Below are 22,436 nucleotides of genomic sequence, written 5' to 3'. Positions count from 1 at the left end.
CTGTGCGCCAACATCTCCTTATATCATATCAATAAAAAAAAAGGGGGGGGGGGCAGTAGCATCTTGCACGCATGGAAGCACACTTGGTAATAATAAAACAAAAGTAGATTCCCAATTACTCTACCCGGATTGCTCATTTACGTAGCAGTCATTTTAACGCGACAGCGTTACGGGCCCTGTGTCGCAGAAAATCCGACGTCGGACGTCGCTTTGGCAGAAAGAATGTCGGACCTGATTCCGAACCACGCACACCCAACCACTCTTCTACCACCAAAGTAGTTACTCATACCTTGTCTTTCATTCCTTACAAAGTTATTCTTCGGAATTTTGAGAACGGCAGCCCCCAAACAAATGTAATAATAATAAAAAAAGAAATACTGAGAGCGCATATCTTTTAAAGAAGTGGTGGACTTGCTTTCATAATGCTTTTTATTACAAATGAAGTTTACTTCAACTTTCATAGAGGCAGACATCTGAACGGTGCCGAAGCCCGTGAAAGAGATCGTTTCATCGATGCAGATCCTCAGAGAGTACTCCAAGGATGCAAAATCACTGCGCGCGTGCTGCGTATTTCAGGAAGGTAATTTGAAAAGTTACGAACAGCTCCGTCGTATAAACTCATTACTTAAGAGTACTTGACTAAATTATCAAGTCATTCACGCGGGAAAGTAATTTATTGCAATGCTCACCACTGCAAAAAAAAAACAGATTTTTTTACGTTTACTGTTATATCATTACTGTAATGCCAACCCTTTAGCGACGTCTCTCCCACCTCTCATCGCCCTATTTTCTCATTATCTGCCGCACATCCTACGTTCTCTCCACTCGCCACTCAGTTAATTGCGGTACGGGCCCTGGGGTCCCTACTATACCCCCCCCCCCCCCCCTCTCTCTCTCTCTAAGATAATTTTACTTGTGCGAGCAACGTTGCCTTCCACGACTCTCTGTGTGTCGCACTGAAGACGTCGCCGCGTCCGCTGGCCGGCCGCCGCAGCGGTAGCGACCCATTTCGCGCAGCGTCCGCACCGCGGCGTGGCCATCGTCCGGAGCCGGCGGCAACGTTTTGAAGCGCACCTGGGCGGCCGTGGGGAGGAAGTTGGAGTTGCCCGCGCGACCGCGTCTATTCGGCGTTTCGTTGCCGTTGGTGCTGGTTGGTGGTTCGGTCGCTGCTGCTCGCTGGCGACAAGTGTTCGCGCGCGCGCGCTCAACTCCTCGGATCGGAAACTTCGTGACGCGATTGCGTTTGTGCCGCCTCCGTACGATCGTCTCTTGGCCTTACGTCGCATCACTTCTGCTTTCTTTCTGACAGCGGTGAGTACACAGCCTCTGTTTCGAATCTCGCTGAAAGTGCAGTTACGCTTGCCGAGAAACGTGCGCGGAATGAAACTTGGAGCGCCGCGCCGGAGAACTTCAAGCTTTATTTTCTTTTTCCTCATTTCTTCTATCTCTTAAGGCGATCATCCGAGGTTCTTCAATAAGTTTTGGCAGTTATTATTTTTTTTAAATCCATGATGTTTCCTTCTTTAGGAGCGCCCGTTCTGTAGTGAGATTACTTAAGTTGACGTCTGAAATAACGATGGTTGTGTTACCTGTCCTTTCGTTTGCTGGGAAGAGGCCAACACCTTTGCTTCGTGGGTTCACATGGTAGCTTTGTCGCCTACCTTCGTCTGCATGGTCCCGTCAGGCATGCTTGATCGCCTCACTGCTTTCGCGATGGCTGTTGCCGAAAGTTTGAAGCATCGCTGAGGACTGCATCAATGAGACGGTGAAAAAGGAAGAAAAAGAAACTAAGAAAGACAAAGCAAGAAAGCTTGTATGCTAGCACCACACCGACGAAACAGCAACAAAATGCATGTCGATGGTGCAGACAGTTAAGAGGAATTTCGTTTCATTCATTGTAGTGATTGTTGAAATTTGCCCGAGTGGTACGAAACCCGCAACTTTCACGCCTGCAACGCCACACGCGCGCGCGTTATATTATTTTTCGCACTATTCCGTCCGGCCTTCTCAATTCGTGTATGCGAAAAATTCCGCAAAGTCCAAGTCGCAGTAATTACGAGACCAAGAAAACATTGTTCGGAGCTAATCGCAGGTTGAAAAACGAGCAGTGATGTTTGCATTACCGACTTCGAGGGATCAAGTGCCCTAGTTCAGGCGTCTGCGACCACAAACAGTTTAGAAAATATAGACGTGTCCTAGAAGAATTGCTGGACTTAAATCACAAGCTACGAACGTGTTTACTACTACGTCCTGAAAACTAGCGTGAATATGAGCGCCGCGACTCCTTCGCCTGTTGCCTGTACCAACCACACCGGGTGCATCAACCTGTCGCAGCGCTCAGTCGACAAGACACTTGTCGCTCAGTTGCTGCAATCAGCCATCTGCAACGTTAATTTACTGCGACGACAGTTAAAACGCTCGAAATTGGGCTCCGTGCGTCCGCTCTTTCCGTTATGCTGCTCTGGTGATCGTCGAACCGTCGTCGTTATCGTGTCGTATCCGCTCTCATCCTATTGCGAAGGAAAACGAAACTTTGCCCACTGCCGGGGATTCGACTCCCGTCCCTGCTGTAACGTATACAATTGCAAGCCGGGCACTTAAACGGTTACGCACCTGTGGTGCCCAGTTTGTGCGCTATTTTGTGCTTTATGCACGTAGGCTCTGACGGTTGTGGATATATATACTTCGGAAGCCGAAGCATTAAGTACTTTTGCGGACGAAGACGATGTAATATTACACCGCAGACTCGTTCTTGAGCAAATGTCGAGGTAGATACGTGCGGTTTTTTTTTTTGGAGAAAAATCAAACCAGTTGTCGGTGTCCGCGGTCGAGAGCCCGTCACTGCCGCTTTTAAAAGGAGCCCAGAGCTGTAGGATCGCTCAAGTCTGCAGAATTTTTTCACTTGATTATTATGGGGCTGAATCACGGGGGGATTCGATCGTTTACGAGCAAGCACGTCCACACGTGGTTTAACGCTGCAACGAAACGGAACACAGTGCTGGGCGAGGAGGAAAATGAGATTTAAATTACTTCGCCATTCGCGTATACATATGCATCTATATGCGGATTACTTCTCGACGACATTTGGTTTGTGTTTAGGTTTATTCGGGGTCATCACTAGCTTGCCATTGACTCCAGGATTCAGCTATACCTCCGACGTGCGCCGTACGCGCTTCCTCGTTACAAACCTCGTAAACAGCGCCCTGTTTGATGAATCAGTGCCTCGTTTTGTCTTTCTCCCAACGAGTTAGTTGTGCCCGCTTAGTGCGCTGCACCAGCCTCTGTTGTGAGTTTCTCGGAGAGCTGCAATTTCTCCGCTGCAAAGGAGGCGGTTGTGAGCATCAGCCTTCGACTTCTGCACTCCCCCCCGGCAACATTAATCGCTACGCTTCATCGAGATGCTGTTCGTGATCGCGCTGTTCGTTCAAGGATAACCTCCCTCGTCGGCTCGACGACTCGCATGCAGCTTCTCGGAACTCGCGGAAATTTAAATACCTGGCTTCTTTGCCTTGCGGTCTCAAATTCAACCTAACTAACGTGTTTAAGCCTCGCAATGGTTGTACAAGCCCGGCTATAGTATAGTGTCGCCTCTTTGATGTCGCTTTCAGTCCCGTCTTGTTATACCCGCACGAGAATGACGTGAGTCATCGCCTTGAATGTGCTTCTTGCTGGGACGACTAATGAGTTGCTGTGCGAGAAAAGATGAAAATGCGACCCTCGTGCAAAAACCCGCACGCATCACAATCGTTTGCGGAATTGTAATGGTATACCGACGCAATTTGCAGTTCTTGGGAAAACGGAACGTCAAAGCGGATGCGAAGCTCGCAAGGATTACGCCGTGTAGAACGTGCAGAACAGTGAGTCTTCCTGGAAGGACCGATGAGAGTGTGTAAAGAGGTGCCGCGTATTCGTCTCACAATTCTGCGAGGGACAGGACTAATTGACACACGGTGATGGTGACGACACAAAAAGACGTCACACGAAGAGATGCCCAGGTGGAGCAGTTTCCCGCCAGATCTGCCAGGCTGAACCTGCCTGCAGTGATCTCGCCACCACCACCCTCAAACACGAAAAAAAAAAACTTAACAACGTAACAAAGCGAATATATCCCATTGAAATTCATTAAATAAAGTAGCAGAGAAACGAAGCTAACCACAGCCAAAGCAACGAATAAAGGCGTGCACGCCTGCACTAAAGTAGACATCAACAGCACACGCCAATGCCGATAGCAGTTATCCACGCACACAAAAACGAGGGGGGAAGGGAGGGGGAGGGCAAATTAAAATGTTAGTAATTGGGAATTATACCGGCAATGCGAGTGAACGAACATGAAGGTCTGACGTAGATTGACTTGAACGATGTTCCCTGTTTACAAATTCTGCGGTTTTCAATCTAGTATACTGCACTGCTACTATGTTATGCATACTCTGTTATTCGAATTCTTACCGTTTCGCCAAGTTAAACCGTTTTGCGGAGGGGCTTATACGTTTCAGTTAGGTTACATGGAGCACGTTAGTCGAAACATTTTCGCATTCAGAACGAGGTCGAACGACATGGCGAACAGTACATTACAGTACAGGCGATTGTAGGGTCGGCCCCGAAAGATTGCGGGATACGAGATCCAAAACAAATGTGAATGTCTGCTTTGTTGAGGCATGACGCTTCTAATGTAATGGGTCGCTGTGGAAGTAGCAGAAGCTACCACTGATTAAAACTACGCATTCCAAGCAATGTACCCGTAGAGGCTTCGCGGGAATGCGACTTTCCCGCAAATACCGTGTTTCTCAAACTTTTGTGACAAACTGGCCTCTTCGAGGTGGATGGACACCCATGCTAGACAAAAATAGCTGAAATAGTAACTTTCTTTTTTTCGTAGCCTTTCAACCGATGTCTGCTTGAGTTATCAGGCCAATGTTTTTAGCTGCGCGAGTGTCGTTTACTTGTGTCCATGATGTGGGTGTATACCTTCCCTGCCCGTGTTGGTCCTAGGTTCGTTACCCGCTTCCGTGTCACAAAATTTCTAGTTGATAGACGGCGCCGTACAGTTCGCTCCTCTCCCCTGCTAGTCCTGTTTTCGCGTTGTGTGTCCCACTCGAAGCGCATTTTCGAGCTTGTGACACGGTCTAAGCCAGAGCGTTTGCGGCGCCGTCTGCGACTATCGACTCCGGAATCGGCAAGAGAGAAAAAAAAGAAGAAAAAAAAAAACAAGGCGGGCGGATCCTGCTGTAGGCTGTCTCAGGCGTTTCGAGGCCAAGCACTGGCTCCTTGCGCGTATTCGAAACTACGCGCGCACTCAGGGCCGTCACACTCAAATGCGGCGAAGGCTCGTGGCGGGGGGGGGGGGGGGACACTTCCACGAACGCCTTTTCTTACTTTTTGTCTCCATCGCGGCTATCGCTTTTCCGCATCCGGTTTCTCAGCTGGCCCGTGGGGTGTGTGGTTGCACGGGATTAGTCTGTGCCGGGTTTGTTCTAGATCGCAAATCAAGCGCTCCCGGAGGCGCTAACTATACAAGAGGGAGAGCGCGCGGACTGCGCGGGCACGGCACGCCTTTGTTATGGAAGCGCGGTTAGAGAGCGACTGACAAGGCACACACGGCACCGCCGAAACAAAGACCGTTCGTTCTCTGTTCCGGTCTATTCACACAAAGAGGTCAGCAGTGCCTGTTGGGGGCTCGCGTAAAGGGTGAAGAGGAGCGAACGCTTACCCCCCCCCCCCCCCCTTTCTCTATATCTCTCTATAACTGCTAAATGCGGACACAAACAAGGTACAAAAATATAAGAAAGTCGTAATAAACGGGGGAGGTGGCTCATTCTCTCGGGCGACCTGGTAATAGGTCAAAGAAAGAGAGAGGCGAATGAAAGAAAAAAAGAGAGAAAGCTGCGTGTGACGATGTATGAATGCCGTGTGCGAGAGAGAGAGTGAAGAAGAAAAAAAAGAGGAGGGTGGCAGTGGTTCCATATAGCGAGGAAAGGGCAGGCCACGAAAATAACTCCGTTGTTGGGTATATCCCCCTTCCATTTCCGCAAGAAGGTTTCCTTCACGCCAGTGTAGGGCACGTCGGGCGATGCCGCAACTTCTTATGAGCCTTCCTGTCGGCAAGGTGCACGCAGAGGTGGGGAAGATCAAGCACTTCAGCGCGGCGCAGATGAAGCCTCGTTGAAAAAAAAAGGGGGGGGGGGGACAGGAGCGGGGGAACGAGGAACTGAGCTCGATGCCGGTGACGCATTGATGCTCTCGGCGCTGAAAGGCGGCAACTCACGCTTCCGGGCTTTCCGGGCGTACGTGCAAGGTGCGCGTAACGGTGCGAGCGTATACGGTTGCTAAGCGACGGCGTCAGTGCCACACCGCGAGCAGTGAGCGTTCACATCAACGCCATAGCGCGCTTTCGCGACCACTGCGTTCATCAGTCAAAACTGTGTTTTCAGTAGAGGCAGGGACCCGTGTTGGCATGATCTAGTCGTTGACAGTATACCCACAGAGCTGCGGCACTGCCCAGGCAGGGGACGTATTCACGGACGATCACATTCGGCAATACCTTGGCCTTCGCGTGACGTAGAGCTCAAACAGCCAATCAGCTCAACCGATTTTGCTCAACCAACCAATCAGCGTTAGCCTGATTGCCGAGGCGACAGTATCGCCGAAAGCAATCGTCCCAGTATACGTCCCCAGTGCAGAGCTGGTATGACGCAAGGATTCCATTTGCTCGATTCTATTCGCACTGCAGGCGTTGCAGGATATGTCCGTAATGTTTAACGCGGCAAGACGGTGAAACAACGGTTGCAATGGTAGCGCAAGGTTCAACTAAATGTATTATTTACTATACACATACTGGGATGGAGTCTGTAACGAACGCCCACATGATATGTTTCTTATGCTTATTCGTTTATTTAGTGTTATTATCATTATTTTGTAAGATCACATAAATGAAGTCAATGTTGCCTCGGGAAAGGTTGGCACCATGATTTTCAGTGCCACTTCTATAGCGACTGCAGTAGCAGCATATTTTATGCAACCTAGTCGATAGGTGCTTCCCATATTCGTACGGCCTGCTGTTGCGCCCTGCAGTCTCTTGACATACTCGTTCTTTTTGGGACCGTTCGAGATTACCTCTTTTGAGACCCCTTTTTTTCCCCTTTCTTCTCCCGGGCCTCTTGCTTACGCCATCAGCCATTTGCGGACTCTGTGCTTGTGCCTTTCTGTTTACCCGTTTTCATTAACCTCCTTTTCTTTTTTTCATCGCCGTAACCGCACAAGCTTCAAGAGGACGATATGTTTGCAGGATGTGTTTCGTGGTGCGTGAAACGAACAGACGTACCAACGTATGCCTATCTACGTAGTGTCTGAGTAGGCATGCGTATAGACGGTGACGCACGACGCCTATTTTTGATGAATGCGCTCCAGGTAACTGTTCTCAGCGACAGTTCTCCTGACAGCCCTGCCTCAAGTAAACAGCGCACGTCTGTAAGAAAGCGACGTGGGTGCACATAGACTATATGCGCCGGAGCTCAGCCAACATTTCAACGGCGGCGCTTAAAATAACCACAGCGGCGGAACGTACACGCACAAGGGTACCCGTCCGATGCGCAGAAGCCTTTGCATCTACCATGTATTATGTGCCGTGACCGTGCAGAATGGCTCGGTGGCAATAATCGACATTTTGGATAGCCGGCGCAAGTGTGCATAAACATTTCACGACGCGTTCGAAGTTTCATTCGTTCCCAAACTTAACGCGAACACGCAGAACTTTCAGCGCAAACAAGCTGTATAAATACATGTACTGGTGGATTGGTACATCTCTTATCGCATATGTGTGCGATGCGCGAGTGCGTGCGGGCGCGATTTATCAAACAGAAATGAATCACGGATTTAGCGCGTGTATAGTGATAAGCGACGATGACCAAGTAATAAGCGATAAGTGCTCAAAACAAAACGAGCAGCTGGCAGTTAGAGCTTCGATGAAGTATTCACTCCGTTTTTCCCTCGTTGAGCCTATATTTAGGGCCTGCGACTGTCTTATCAGTTTAAATATGCAAGTAATCTTTTTTTTAATTATGGGGTTTTACGTGCCAAAACCACTTTCTGATCATGAGGCACGCCGTAGTGGAGGACTCCGGAAATTTTGACCACCTGGGGTTCATTAACGTGCACCTAAATCTAAGTACACGGGTGTTTTCGAATTTTGCCCCCATCGAAGTGCGGCCGCCGTGGCCGGGATTCGATCCCGCGACCTCGTGCTCAGCAGCCTAATACCATAGCCACTGAGCAACCACGGCGGATAATATGCAAGTAAACCAACTAGCCCAGTTGTCCATTCTCTTACCAGTTCTGTATGTTTGCAGCAAAAGCGTGCGACCAATGTCATATATAGGATCTAAATAACCGTCTATAAGCAGGAAAGGCTAAGCTCGAAAAAGGAAAAATAAACTAAGCAGCAAATTATACCTGCAAGTATAAACCTCCAACAGGAAAACCCTGTAGGTAAAGAGGCCCGTCCACAACGAGCGCCAAACAGTTGCGATTCCCGAAACTGCCGCTGACCCAACGGGTTCACAGGGGAAGACTGCGTCATGCCGACTAAGCGCACATCGTCGCTGCGAATATTGAACCCCATACATACAGATTAGGCTAAAAGGCGCCCTGTAGCGCACTCTTAGTGCGTTGAGTGCGCCCGAGGGCGCCTGGGTCAAGGCTCGCGCGTTTTCTGCACAAACTGATGGTTGCATGCGAGATCGGCACGGAGAAAACAACAACAAAAAAACCGGCGATTCTCACGTGTACAAATCGGTACCCATGAAAAGCGGTAGTTTATAGCCATTTCGAGGTCCGCAACGATTCCTTCGCGTGAACGCCGCCGTGTAGTGGCATGCTTTTCTGTCCGAGGGCGTGTACCGAAGCAGGCAGGCGCGGTGAACCAAAATCTAGGTGGTGTTGGGGGAACCCGCACACGGCGTTTGTGACGCTGACGCACACGTCGTTGGCGTGAGACACTCGGCGGCGCTCTCCTTTCCCGCGGGTCGTTCACTATGCTGGGGCGTTCCTCGAACCGGACCTGTGAGCGCGCAGCGTACTAAAACACATCCACAGCCTATATATGAGCTAGTCGTTGCTCTGCGGCGTGCGTGAACTCTGTTCGGAAGACGGGAAAGTACCGTTAATTCGATGCAGCAAGGTTGGGATACGCCGTAAGGATGACCTTGGCTTGTTTGTTCGATTTTTATCCCTTTGTTAACATTCGTCGCTCACAACCGGCCGATCCTGGCGGCAACGTAGGCAGAGCAGTGGCAGTCCCGAGCAGTGGCAGAGCCACTGCTCGGGAGACTGACGAAGCTTGAAGATGAAAAGAATAAAATTATTAGCATCCGATATTGAAATAATTGGAGCACAATGTATACATTATTCAGGAAAGCAAGTTTGCTTTATACCGGAAGCACTGTAGATATGTCGAAATAGATCTTGTGGACGAGCATGAATGCAGGAGTGATGAAAAAAATAAATAAAAAAGTCATGAAGCGTGTTTTGAGATTTCCCAACGTTTCGTAAGGAATGTGGCGTACTTCGTAAAACCGCGTCACGATGACTACGCGTACCGTAAAAATCTGCTCATAGTGAACTTAAGTATTGGCCTGCTCACGATCCCATACTTTATACGATAAACCTTTTTGTACTGAATTTGACCCCCTGCCCTTCCCCCTGCGCAGAGTAGTCAACCGCAACTACCTCTCGTGAGCTCTCCTGCATTTCTATGCATCCTTTCTCTCTCCCTTTCGCGCGCTCTCTCTCTCTTGTGTAGTAAACAGCCGAATACCATAAACTTCTAGTTGGAGCACTGCTCTTACAACATACATATAATAAACACCCTACGTTGGGGCTTGAGGCAAGCCTTTATCGAGAAAGAAAAAGAAAAAAAAAGCACTGGCAACATTTGCGGTGTCTTCGAAAGCCAAATACGCCCACGAAGGGACCAACTAGTAGATGGTGCAAGCTCTTGAGGTTATTTACCGACGCGTTACCAAGCAGGGTGGAATTATTGCAGGGAAATATTATTTCGGATGCCATCAATACATCAAGGCTCCACTTTGCGTGCTTTCTTATGCAGCTTGTGAGTGTGCCGATGCATCGATGAAGTCATCCTTCGTGCGCCGTATTGAGTTCACGCCCGTTGATGATCGACAGTAAAGCTTTCAATCTGCATTGAAGGAATTTTGTTGACTGAAGTAAGCTCTCAGAGAAACTTCCAATGTATCGTGAACGTTCATGTTGACGCTGCCTGGTCTATCAGAACGTGATCCTGATGCATTAGCGAACGTAAAATAGCACGAGCCATTTAAATGTACAGCGCTTACACAGTATATTTATTTACACGAGTTCAAATCCTCGAAGACGTTCGTATGAATGAATAGTTTGGAAAAAACGATATCCGGCTTTTCGCTACGTATTATAACCAACGCGTTGACAGCGAATGCGACCCCGGAACAAGCGTAGCGAAGAAACAATTTTTCTTTACCGTACACAATTCCACTGCGAGAAAGGTCTCGGTGATGCATACGTTCTTCAGATCGGTATGCTTCGTGGAATGCGGATCAAGCACACTGACGGAGAAGTACACACTTTTGCTATCAATGTGAATAACCTCATGAACGCAAGCTTGCGGTGGCGTATAGCCCGGTGTGCCACGCCTTGACCACGCCGCTGTCCCCTTTGACTTACGCATGTGCACCGGCTGTACACTTTCTCGTCACCATCGGCGTTCCCATCCTGACGTTGTCTCTGCTCGCATACGTAAGTTAAACGTCACGGGGAAAGCCACCTAGCCGCTTCCGCGTAAGGAGGTGACCAGCCTCGTATGCGTCTGAATTGCCACGGGCTCGCGGTCAGACTTTTTCTGGCGCAGCGCGCGTGTCACGTGGTACTCTCGTAATGGGTTAGCAGCCGTGGGGCATCGCATACGCAACTTGCATGTCACAGCGCGTAATCGTACGAAAAAAAAAGTATACGTCAGCAAAACGCGTCGGGCGAGGAAGGGAATGAGTCGAGGAAACATCCAGAGCACTATTTCATGATTTTTGGCGCGCATATGCGTCGTGCACCGCGCTAGGACGCGTTGCAAGAACACTTAACAATAGCGTGGAAAAGCTGTGTTTCCATTAGTGGGAAAGTGCAAGGAAAGTAAAAAAGAAATGCGCAGATACCGGCTACCATTCACAGACTATGACACTGTATTCACTGGTGCACTGGGTACCATGCTGTGTACACTGGTAGGGAATAACAGTGAATCAATAAAGAACATTAGACACCGGTATGTTTACTGAAAAACGGAGCTGGTTGTCTGCCACGAAAAACGCACTAAAATTGACGCTGTAAACAAGAAGAACGGTAATCTATCCGCTGTTGGAAGACCGAGTTGTACGGGCTTTTGAAATCCACAGTTTAAGGAATGGGCCTGTCACCAGGCACGCGCCTAGGTATTTCACTCCCCCCCCCCCCCTCATCTTTAAACGACACTTCCTCTCTTGTCAGGACAACCAACTAGGATTATCTCTACCCAATATCCCTGCCTTTTCTCTATCTCCGCATCCTCCTTTCTTTGCAAACAAACTTCAGGTAAAATTAAAGTGAGAAGCAAAAGTGACAAACACATTGCGAACACTGCGCACATTTTCGGAAACACAAAGTACGGTCGTGTACGACCTGTGCTATCTGAACAAATTCACGCAACAACTCCTTTAGATATTCCCTTTTCTAAAAATGGCGTGATGTTTGTTGTGCGTGTTAAACGAGGTCACATTCCGTGCATACCATCCGCAAATGTTCGCGTTACATGCAAGTGCCACATATATATAAGTGTGTCTGTTGAGCATGTATGGTTGAAAACAAGAAAAGTATAAATTTACTGCGAGTTCTTCCGGCATGGCGCTTTATGAAACATTTCCAAACAGAGATAGGAAAGCTTTGACCTTGCCTGTGCTCACCACATGTGCGTACGTCTATATTTGTACAGCTCGGAGTTCTGGCATGGAAACAGCGAGAACCGAGCAGCGCGAGTATTCATTGCCACCGCAAGGGAAAAAAAGAAGAAACAAAAAAAAATGACTGTGTGTGTTACGCGCACCTGCACACGTGGTCACACGCAGATAAATCCAGAGCTTTTCCTTATTTACTCGCCATCTCCCTTTGTTTTCGTGCTTCTGCATGCAGTCCATGCGTGCACACACGCACTGACACCACGCATATATATATATATATATATATCCGGAACATTCCGACAACGGCGAAATTTCGCCTGGTGTGTTCGTACAATTGGTATCAGAACAACAACAACACTAATATTAATAATAAGAATAATAACAATAACACCAATGATGTTGTTGTTGTTTTTGTTGTTATTGTTAATGATGATGATGATGATGATGATGATGATGATGATGATGATGATGACCGCGCACCAGCCGAGTAAATGTTTTCCAACAGTTTGCTGCAGCCTTCCTTTTCTTGGACTTGTGCGGAAACCTCGCGCGCGCTCCGAATTTTTTGCCGGTATCACCGCTTTCTGAGCTGGAACGCGGAAGCATGGCACGCGAGGCCACATAAAATGTGGCATGACCGGCGGCGCCTGCCGCTTGGCTTCTCATAATAAAGTAATTTTGCCTTTCTACTACCAAGCAAAATGTGAAGACTATCTTAGAATTAGCAGCACAAAAAAAGGGGGGGAAGGGGGAGAATGCGGCACGCTCACTTTCTTAAAGAACACTGCAGATTCCTTTAAGAGAAGGCATCAACTTGTCTCACCGTCCAGCAGTGTGTCCAGCTAGACATCGACTTCCTTGTATATACATATTTATATATATACATACACTAACCGCCGTTACAATTAATTTTAAAAAAAAGTAAGATGAGTGACCACGTAAGTTTGTTTACAGACTGAGGGAAACAAAAAGTGTCATTGGCTGACATCGGAACCGGAAAAAATGGACAACGTGTACCGGCCTTTCGAGTCCCGCGGAAAATTGTTGGTGTAGCGGGTCCCCTGGACATTATGAACGAGTAACTTGACCTCAGCAGCTAGTTTTATAACTCCGTGTCAGCGCGGCATCGTTAGCTTAATCTACCTCAACTTTCTTGCAGCTCGATTGTTCAGTTCATTTATAGAAAAAAGAAGAAGAAGATTCCCCATTAGTACACAGCCTGTAAAAAATCGGCCTTACTGAGCTGCGCATTAAGCGCCGTGGGTGTTCCAGTCCATTCCATATGTTCTTCAATACACTACAATTACATTATATTACCGCTGCCGTGACGCTGCAGCAGTAGCAGTGATCTTGCTCAAGTTCTTAAGGACATGTGAATTGTGCGAACGCCTTTGACTATTGTTGCGCGTAACATCGCGTTACTGTGTGCATTTCTTTTCTCTTTTTTTCTTTTTTTCTTTTTTTTCTTCTCTCTTCCTTCTCCTTTTATTCCCTTTACCCCTTTCCCCAGCACAGGGTAGCCAGCCGGTATTTACACTGGCTAACCTCCCTGTCTTTCCTTCCCTTTTGTCTCTCTCTCTCTTCAAGGCAATCTGTACGCACGGATGCATGCACTGAGAGCCCGCAAGAACGAGTAATAGCTTCCGCCTGCACGAGCTGTCACATTTCCTTGCGGAACGTCTCAAAGGCTCTCGGGAACCGTGGCGGCGAAAAAGAAAAGCGAGCGACGACAGGTAGCGGGGTGCGCGTGTTGATGGCTTCCGCAAAGGTCATTGTACGACCTCTATGGACACCAAAGTGAGCGGACTGGGAAAAGGGCAACTGCGGACGGGTGCGGCGTGTTTGTTTACCACCTCTACTTTTGTGCTTTGCGCTGTTGGTCCCCGTCTGCAAGGCCAATTCAGCACTGCGCCGTAGCGTTCAGAAGGGAGAGAAGTGGGAGCGATCACAGATAACAAAATGTTCAGCGTGATGCTTCCGTACAACGCAGCCTGTTTGTTGACTGTAGCGGTTGAAAAACCCTGCACTTTACTGCTTCCTTCTCATCCACTAACGCTGTTGTTCGCAAGCCTACTGCTTTATTTGGGAATGTCTCGCTCCCCGCTCGCTTATGGTCACTCCCGAAAAAGGAGGCTTCGAATGCTGTGCAGGCACAATATGCGGCTAACTATTCGCTTCGTGTACGGATCTCGTAGTCGTACAGCTCTGGCAGGGCCTTTATGGAATACCGTAGGTGCCTTGGTTTTCGATCTCTGTACACATCCATATGCGTATGCATAAACGTGCTAGCAATTACTGCCCTAACGAGGAAAGATATGTGTCTTAAGCGAGATGCCCGCGATGTTTTCGGGAGTTATGTGGCATCACTTCGAGAAATTCTCAAAGGAGTCGTGAAAATTCGAAACGAAGCTTCTCGATGTTGCTCAGTTCATCAACGCATAAACGCAGTGTGCCCAAGCACACAATGTTGTCGCCATGAGGGGCACTATACCAACACCAACACTTCCCAGATAACCGCGTACCCCTTGATTTAAGCTGTCGAGCAGTTGTTGCTTGCTTCTTCGGTGCGTTCTGGAAGCAGGAAGTCTTTGCTACGAGGCCTTAAAAATATGTCACGATAATTGCATGGCACCGTGTTATACGACGTCTAGCCGAGACTGTCTTCATCGTTGCGTCGTGGTACGGTTGAATGGGATGTCGAAGAACATCGTGGCACCGATGATATTTTTTTTTATTAAAGCACTGGCTAGAAAGTGCGGATAGCGGTTCACTTAAACGCGCCCATGTTCGAAAGTTGACTTAATTGCACCATTTTATGTGCGTGCTTGCAATGCTTAGTGTCCGCGGAAGAGCCGATTATAGTTTTGGAGGAAGTGTCATGTCTATTCCTTGTTTTTCTTCTTGATACCATGTTGTTGAACGTTTGGTGACATGCTCAAGTAAGGACGTTCACGGCTGAGCAATCGATAGTAAAGATTATCTTGCCAAAACCGCCTACACCCGCCTCCACTGATTGCCCCTATTAGAACAGCGCATACGCTTTCCAGTTCTAGCTTCCTCCGTGGACGTCCTGTATGCATTAGGACAACGGCTTCACTGCGTCACTTGCTACTTTCTTGCCTCTACTTCTTATTATTCATTATATAATTTGCATAATTTTATTTCCGTTTAAGCGATGTTTCTCGTCGAAAAACTAAAATCATCAGGTCTACTATATGCACTGGTAGGCAATACAATCGAGCGTCTCTATACAACGAACGTCTCTACAACGAAATGACCTGCATAACGAATGAATAATTATGTCTCGGTTCCAACGCGTGCGGTGCGGTGTGCGACCTTTACAGCGAAGTTACCTGTATAACGAACGATTTCGGAGGCCCCAAGTACTTCGTTATAAAGGCGTTCGACTGTACATTGCAGCGCGCCGCGCCGTCTTTAGGGACATCCTGAAATACGAGGGGCAACTTCGCGCGCATATCACGTGATGTATGCCCTCTGAAACATCGAAGCCTGTATTACATGTTTCGGACGTCCGCCTGAAAGCACGTTCCTTGCGCAACAATGGCGATGACATGTGCCACGCACGCATGGCGTACAATGTGATAGCGGAAAGTAACGGATGTCGAGTGAACGCGAGACAGCGGAGACTGACCGCTGTCTCAAGCGGTCACCAGACACGTCTAATTTCCGAGCCGATCGGAGAATATGAGCTGCGGCGATACGACACGGCTTCACCATTGTGTGCCATATCGAACAAGATACGCTGACACGCGCTGCAGTGCAAGTGATTGCTGTACTGCACCGTTCCAAAGCGGTGTCGTCTGGCCGCGTCACTGCTACATTGTGTCGCTTCCTCCGGGGAGGCCATTATACGTATATACTCAGGCGGAAGTCGGCGTTGCCTTCAGCCGTGTTGCTAAGCGAGAACTTTTTAACTTTGAAGATAGAGAGCCGGGCACTGCACCAGCAGCCGTGCAAGTCCGTGCACACTTGGTAGAGAACTCTTTCGAGCTAATTAAGGCATATAGTTGAGCTTACATGGGCATGAAAGCACCTGACTATAACCATCAAATTCTTAATTAGAAACGACCGGACTCTTTCACAATTCCGACAGCTTCACACAGATGGTGTGTGCCTGTCTGTCTGTGAATCTACCTCGGCGTGTCTGCAATACAACAATTGGATTGGATAAACTTTATTAAAAGCCCGGCAAGGACACGCGTCAGCGCGCAGCAGGCGTCTACCACGCACAGGTACATTAAAACAGTTTATATATATATATATATATATATATATATATATATATATATATATATATATATATATATATATATATATATATATATATATATATATATATATATATATATATATATATATATCGAGAGAGAGAGAGAGAGAAGTGGCACAGCTGCAATTCACATTACCGATTCCACTAACGTGGCGTATACGCGGAAGTTGCAACAGAGCACATTTGAAACATTTGTCGATTTGTCGAGTGTACACACATGGGCGTCTAAACTCCATTTTATTCCACCGTGGTGTCAACACTAGTGCACTGCGCTCTATATTGTGAGTCGCGAAGAAATTTCAACGTTTCAGCGCATGCACAGCCTGCTGCCGTCATTCGTGCCGGCAAGGTGCCACCGTTCACTTTGCGTGTGAATTCGTATCGCGTATCGAGACAAGGACGTGTGGCCAGTCCATCGTGTACGTCTTGTGGCTGCTGCGAGACAATTCAGCACCTTATATTTGAGTGTCCCGCTTTCAGTGCGGAGCGCATGTCGCTGGTGAGAGACTGTCATCTCCTAGCCCTGCGGTGTACCACACTCGACGAATGTTTGTACCCCAGTGGTCGTGCGTCTAAGCGTGATCAGGCTCATCACGCTCTACTTACTTTTCTGGAGTTAACTTAGGTTCACGTTTGTAGCGTCGAAACTATTCTATTCAACATTCTGTAGTAGCGTGACCTTCAGTGACCGGCCCTACTGTGTGTGATCTTTACTGTGTGTTCTACTTTACTCTTTAGATTTGTCCTGTTGCTCTTCCTTTCCTCTTTCCTCCCCTCCTTCCTATCTTCCATTTCTGTGTTGCCGTCACCTCCCTTCTGAAGAGTAGGCAGGCGTTGTGTCCCTTCCGGTGGTAGTTGCCAGCCAGCTCCCTGCTTTCCCTTTCCTGTTAATTGTATATACGTGTTGAGAACAAACAACAACAACAACAACAACAACAACAACAACAACAACAACAACAACAACAACAACAACAACGACAATAATAATAATAATAATAATAATAATAATCCAGGTAGCTAATCGTTCATATCGCACCGTGATGTATCACTAATAATAATAATATTTGGGGTTTTACGTGCCAAAACCACTTTCTGATTATGAGGCACGCCGTAGTGGAGGACTCCGGAAATTTCGACCACCTGGGGTTCTTTAACGTGCACCTAAATCTAAGCACACGGGTGTTTTCGCATTTCGCCCCCATCGAAATGCGGCCGCCGTGGCCGGAATTCGATCCCGCGACCTCGTGCTCAGCAGCCCAACACCATAGCCACTGAGCAACCACGGCGGGTGTGATGTATCACTGTATCGCCACATTGCGCAAAACGCAGCGACAGAATAGGGTTTTGCAACACTGTACCGATCGAAAGGAGTGCAAAAAAAAAATGTTGCTGGCTCTTTCTTAATCAAGAGTAGATCTAAGCATGAAATGGCTAACGGCAAAGCAGGCTGATTGGAGTAATTACGACCACTACTCACAACCATTTCACAACCTACACAACCATCCGCGGAGCGCCGGACGCTGCCGGCCTGGTCAGGCATCGTGGCGCCATCTCTCGATGGAGGCGGTGCAAAACCCGAGCCGCGGAACTCACGGACCGCTGGCGTTGAAGAGAGCATAGGCAACCCTGTCTCAGCGCCAAAAGGTGACAATCAAGTGTACGGTGCACTGTATCTGCCTTGTGAACGTCGCTATTGGAAATGACAAATAAAACGTCAGCGTACTAGAAGTTACAGCTTGAGTGATATTGTGAACAAATATTAGGAAGAACTGGGCAGCAATATGTTTTGTAACTTGTTTGGGCACTAACTAGTGTTAATGCGGTCCTGTACAAAGGGCTGGTGGCCAGAGACCCCACTTAAGTTTTGACTGGTTGCCCAGATGATCTCGTTTTGTTCTCGCAACGATTCCCTGATGTCCTCGTCTGAGTGCCCGGATAACGGCTCTGGCTTTTGGCTCAAGGTCACTTGAAGGTCGCCGACAATGGGAGCTAAAAGCATTTCATGCTTAAAAAAAAGGATGTATATAGAGGCTCTACTTGCCACCAAGGAGAACGCATTCTCTCCGTTAACTCCAGCACCTAGCCATTACAAAAATGACTTAATTGAGTTACGAGTGATACATTATGGTGCAATTGTTGAACCAATAATAAAATTAAAACAATATGTCCAAACCCTATGACTTAAGGAATGCAAGCGTAATGAAACGAAATTTCCACTGAGCACATAATTGATTATGCACTAAATATTTCATGATTTCTTTTATTTTTTTGTTGTCGCAACTAAGTCTTTAGCACGCATGTAAAGGCTCACATATGAGAGCGAGAGATGAAATATTAGCACACATGACGTGAATGCCCAGTTGAAAATGACAACAGAGGTTGTGTTCAGTACTACAGAAATTGCTGTTGTACAACAGGATTTTTCTGTAGTAACTACAGATTCCTGATGGAGCGACAGACTTTTCTGATGTACAACAGACATTTGTTGTTGCTACTACAGAAGTACAGTCTGTCGTATGTCTGTTGTTACTACAGAAAGCTGAAGCTCTACAACAGATTTTTGTAGTACTACAGAAATTTCTGTTGTACAACAGGATTTTTCTGTAGTAACTACAGATTCCTGATGGAGCGACAGACTTTTCTGATGTACAACAGACATTTGTTGTTGCTACTACAGAAGTACAGTCTGTCGTATGTCTGTTGTTACAACAGAAAGCTGAAGCTCTACAACAGATTTTTGTAGTACTACAGAAAAAATTGTCATCATTACAGGCACCCTGTTGTCCCAACAGAAATGTTCCTGAAGTAACCCGAAAAACTTCTGTAGTGCTACAGAGAGCTGTTGAAATACTATAGAAACCTATTGTGGCAACAGGCCCCCAATTGTCACAACAGAAGTGTTCCTGAAGTAATGCGACCAACTTCTGTTGTACTACAGAAAAATGTTGTTGTACGACAGAAGCCTATCATTGCAACAGGCCTCCAGTTGTCATAACAGAAGTGTTCCTGAAGTAATGGACAAACTGCTGTTGTACTACAGAGAACTGTTCCACAACGGAAACCTATCGCCGCAACATGTACCCAATGATGACAACAGAAGTGCACTGAAATTGTGTGATGCGACAAGCTTCTGTAGTGCCCGGTTGAAAAAGACAAAAGGAATTCCTGTCGCAACTACAGAAATTCTGTTGTACGACAGAAGTTGTTGGCATTTCTTAATTGGGAGACATTTCTGACATTACGACAGAAATTCTGATTTCGCAACAGAAGCATTCTGTCGCGACAACAAGAGTTCTGAAGTCGGAACAACAGCTTTATATCCTGACAGCGACTCCGACGTTACGACACCAATTCTGACGTCGCAGCAGAAACATTCGGTCGCGACGGCCAAGAGTTCCGAAGTCGCAACAGAAGCGCTTTCCGTCGCGGTCCTTTAAAATTGTATGTTTTCGCATCGGTGGTGTACACTGTACTTTTCTCTTGCGCGGTATTCAATCGCGCTTCTCTGAAGCCGGCAATGCTGATGGCACCGACACCGGTAATAAAGTCGACGTGGCGAATAGTTACAATTGTGCCGTGACGACGCGGCACCAGCAACGCCCTACCGGCCACCTCAAAATCGGCCGATGATCAAAATCATACCATCTGCGGGAATGGCTGCGTATCCGTTTTTTTTTTGGTAAGATTTGGCACACAGGCCTGTGGACTTACATGTGCTGTTACACTGACACATAAGTTAATTTCCCAGGAATATTTCACAAGCTTATGCGAAGCGGAAAAGAAGATTTGGGTTGTTCCACAAAGTTGCGTGAAAAGCTGTCTCGCTCGGGTCTCATTAATCTGGTACAGTGCTGCCGTGAGAAGCCAGTATGCTGTCAGAAAGAACTCTCATCCACGAATGTTCATGTAGCTATTTTGCATTGAACACACGAATTATATGCGCGCTCAAAAGTGTAAAGAACGAGAGACAACTGTCGAAACTAGAAGTAATAACCCTAAAAGTCAACGTTGTCTATTTCTGAATTTCTTATTTAATAAGGATATCGTACACCAAAATCGATGTTCTAGCACTGCAAGATGTACCTGTCGATGGTACGAACACTCTTGCTCTTCTAGAGATGCGGCACTTGAGGCGGTGGAGTGATAGCGGATCTTGGCTCTCAAGAGAGAGAGAGAGAAAGCAAGGGTAGGGAAGGCAGGGAGGTCAACCAGAACAGCATCCGGTTTGCTACCCTACACTGGGGGTGGGGGAAAGGGGAATAGAAAGAGGAAGAAAGGGAGAGAGTTAGCACTGAGTACATGTGGGAGGGACACCTTACACAATGACACTATAAGCGGTCTCTTAAGCCCGTGCACTTTAAGTACCGCACTAGTGCACGAATCGCTTTTCGAGCCAGTGACGGTTGTGGCCACGGTCCGAGTATCTTTGACTCGGTGAATGGTCTCGAGTCTAGTCTGTGTAAAGTTGCCCGCAGAGGGAGGCGGTGGACATCGTAGCGAGGGCAGGTACACAATACGTGCTCGATGGACTCCTCGCACCCACAGGAGTCGCACATCGGGCTCTCGGCCATTCCCATACGGTAGGAGTATGCGTTCGTGAACGCCACTCCCAACCACAAGCGACACAACAAGGTTGCTTCGCCGCGGGAAAGGCTAGGTGGCAGTTGTAGCCGTAGCGTGGGGTCCAGTTGACGTAATCTGCAATTGAAGCCACTTGATGTCCAGAGATCTTGGGACTTCTTGCGCGCAAGTAGGCGAAGTTCTCTGGCAGCGTCCGACCTCGCCAAAGGTGTTGGACGCGTCTTTGTATCTTCGTGGGCACACTGGGCAGCCTTGTCAGCTAGGTTGTTGCCGACGATGCCACAGTGAGCAGGAATCCACTGAAATACAATGTGGTGTCCTCTTTCCAGAGCATGGTGGTGCAGTTCCCTGATTTCAGATGTCATTTGCTCGTAAGTTCTGTGACGTAACGCGGACTTGATGCTATGAAGGGCTGCCTTGGAATCACAAAATACGACCCACTTCTCTGTTGGCTCTTCGGTGATGTACATCATAGCGGCATGGAGAGCTGCAAGTTCTGCCGATGTAGATGTAGTCGTGTGCGACAGTTTGAATTTAACTGTAACGTTCTTGGCTGGAACGACGAATGCGGCAGTTGAGCTGGTAGGTGAGGTTGAACCATCGGTATATATGTGTATGCGGTCATGATACGTCTGGTGCAGTAATAGGAGTGTAAGTTGCTTCAGAGCCGGCGATGGATGATTGGACTTTTTTGTAATTCCAGGAATATCAAAATTCACTTGAGGCTGTCGCAGGCACCACAGGGGGGAGGAAGGCTTCGCCGCCGGTGTAAAACTTGCTGGTATGTACTCTTGATGAGCGTTAATCATTCGTGAAAAGGTCGCTTGAGGTCTCTCGGCTGGTAGGGAGGCCAAATGGTGGTCGGGGATCCTTGACAGATGGCGAATGTGCGCTCTGAGAGAGTCGACAGCTACATGTGTCTGGATTGTATGGTCTCCTGCGATGGCAATTGTTGCTGCTGTTGACGTGCACCGAGGCAGCCCCAAACACGTGCGTAGGGCTTGACCTTGTATGCTCTCCAAGGTGCGAAAGTTCGTCTTGCATGCATTGGACAACACTGGTAGGCTGTAACGTAGGAGTCCGAGAAACAGAACCCTGTACAGCTGCAACATAGAATGGACTGGTGTACCCCAGTTTTTCCCGCATAGAAATTTGAAGACTTGAGCAATGGCGACTAGCTTCTTCTTCAGATAGACGCAGTGAGGGCTCCACGAGAGGTTGCGGTCAATGATGACGCCCAGAAACCGATGTGTCTTAACATAGAATACAGCTTGACCATTGATGGTAACAGGATACGATGACATTTGTTTCCGCGTAAAACCAAGTAATGCGCACTTCTCAGTAGACACACTGAGGCCTTGTTCTCGGAGATAAGAAGCCGTCATGGTTGCCGCCCGCTGAAGCCTGGCTCTTAGCTGAGGGCGAGTCACCGCAGAGGCCCAGATGCAAATGTCGTCGGCGTATATTGAGACATGTACTGTCTGCGGTAGGTAATCCGCTAGTCCTACCAGGACGAGGTTGAACAAAATAGGGCTCAACACTCCACCTTGCGGCACACCACGGCAGATGTAATGGTCTGAAGTTGGGCCGTCTTCGGT

General features: G+C 47.9%; 1 protein-coding gene across 1 annotated transcript in view; it reads left to right on the top strand.

Moving 5' to 3' along the window:
* Positions 1-1,108: 1,108 nt before the first annotated feature.
* Positions 1,109-22,436, top strand: part of LOC135903532 (uncharacterized) — a 195,602-nt gene continuing 174,274 nt past the window's right edge. The window contains exon 1 of the mRNA XM_065433839.2: positions 1,109-1,311. The gene's annotated coding sequence lies outside the window, so the exon portion shown is untranslated. The remainder of the gene's footprint in view (positions 1,312-22,436) is intronic.

This window comes from Dermacentor albipictus, chromosome 1, assembly GCF_038994185.2.
Source record: "Dermacentor albipictus isolate Rhodes 1998 colony chromosome 1, USDA_Dalb.pri_finalv2, whole genome shotgun sequence".
In the NCBI taxonomy this organism is placed as follows: Eukaryota; Metazoa; Arthropoda; class Arachnida; order Ixodida; family Ixodidae; genus Dermacentor; species Dermacentor albipictus.
The sequence above is the reverse complement of the archived record's forward strand: the minus strand, read 5'-3'. Positions and strand labels throughout refer to the sequence as shown.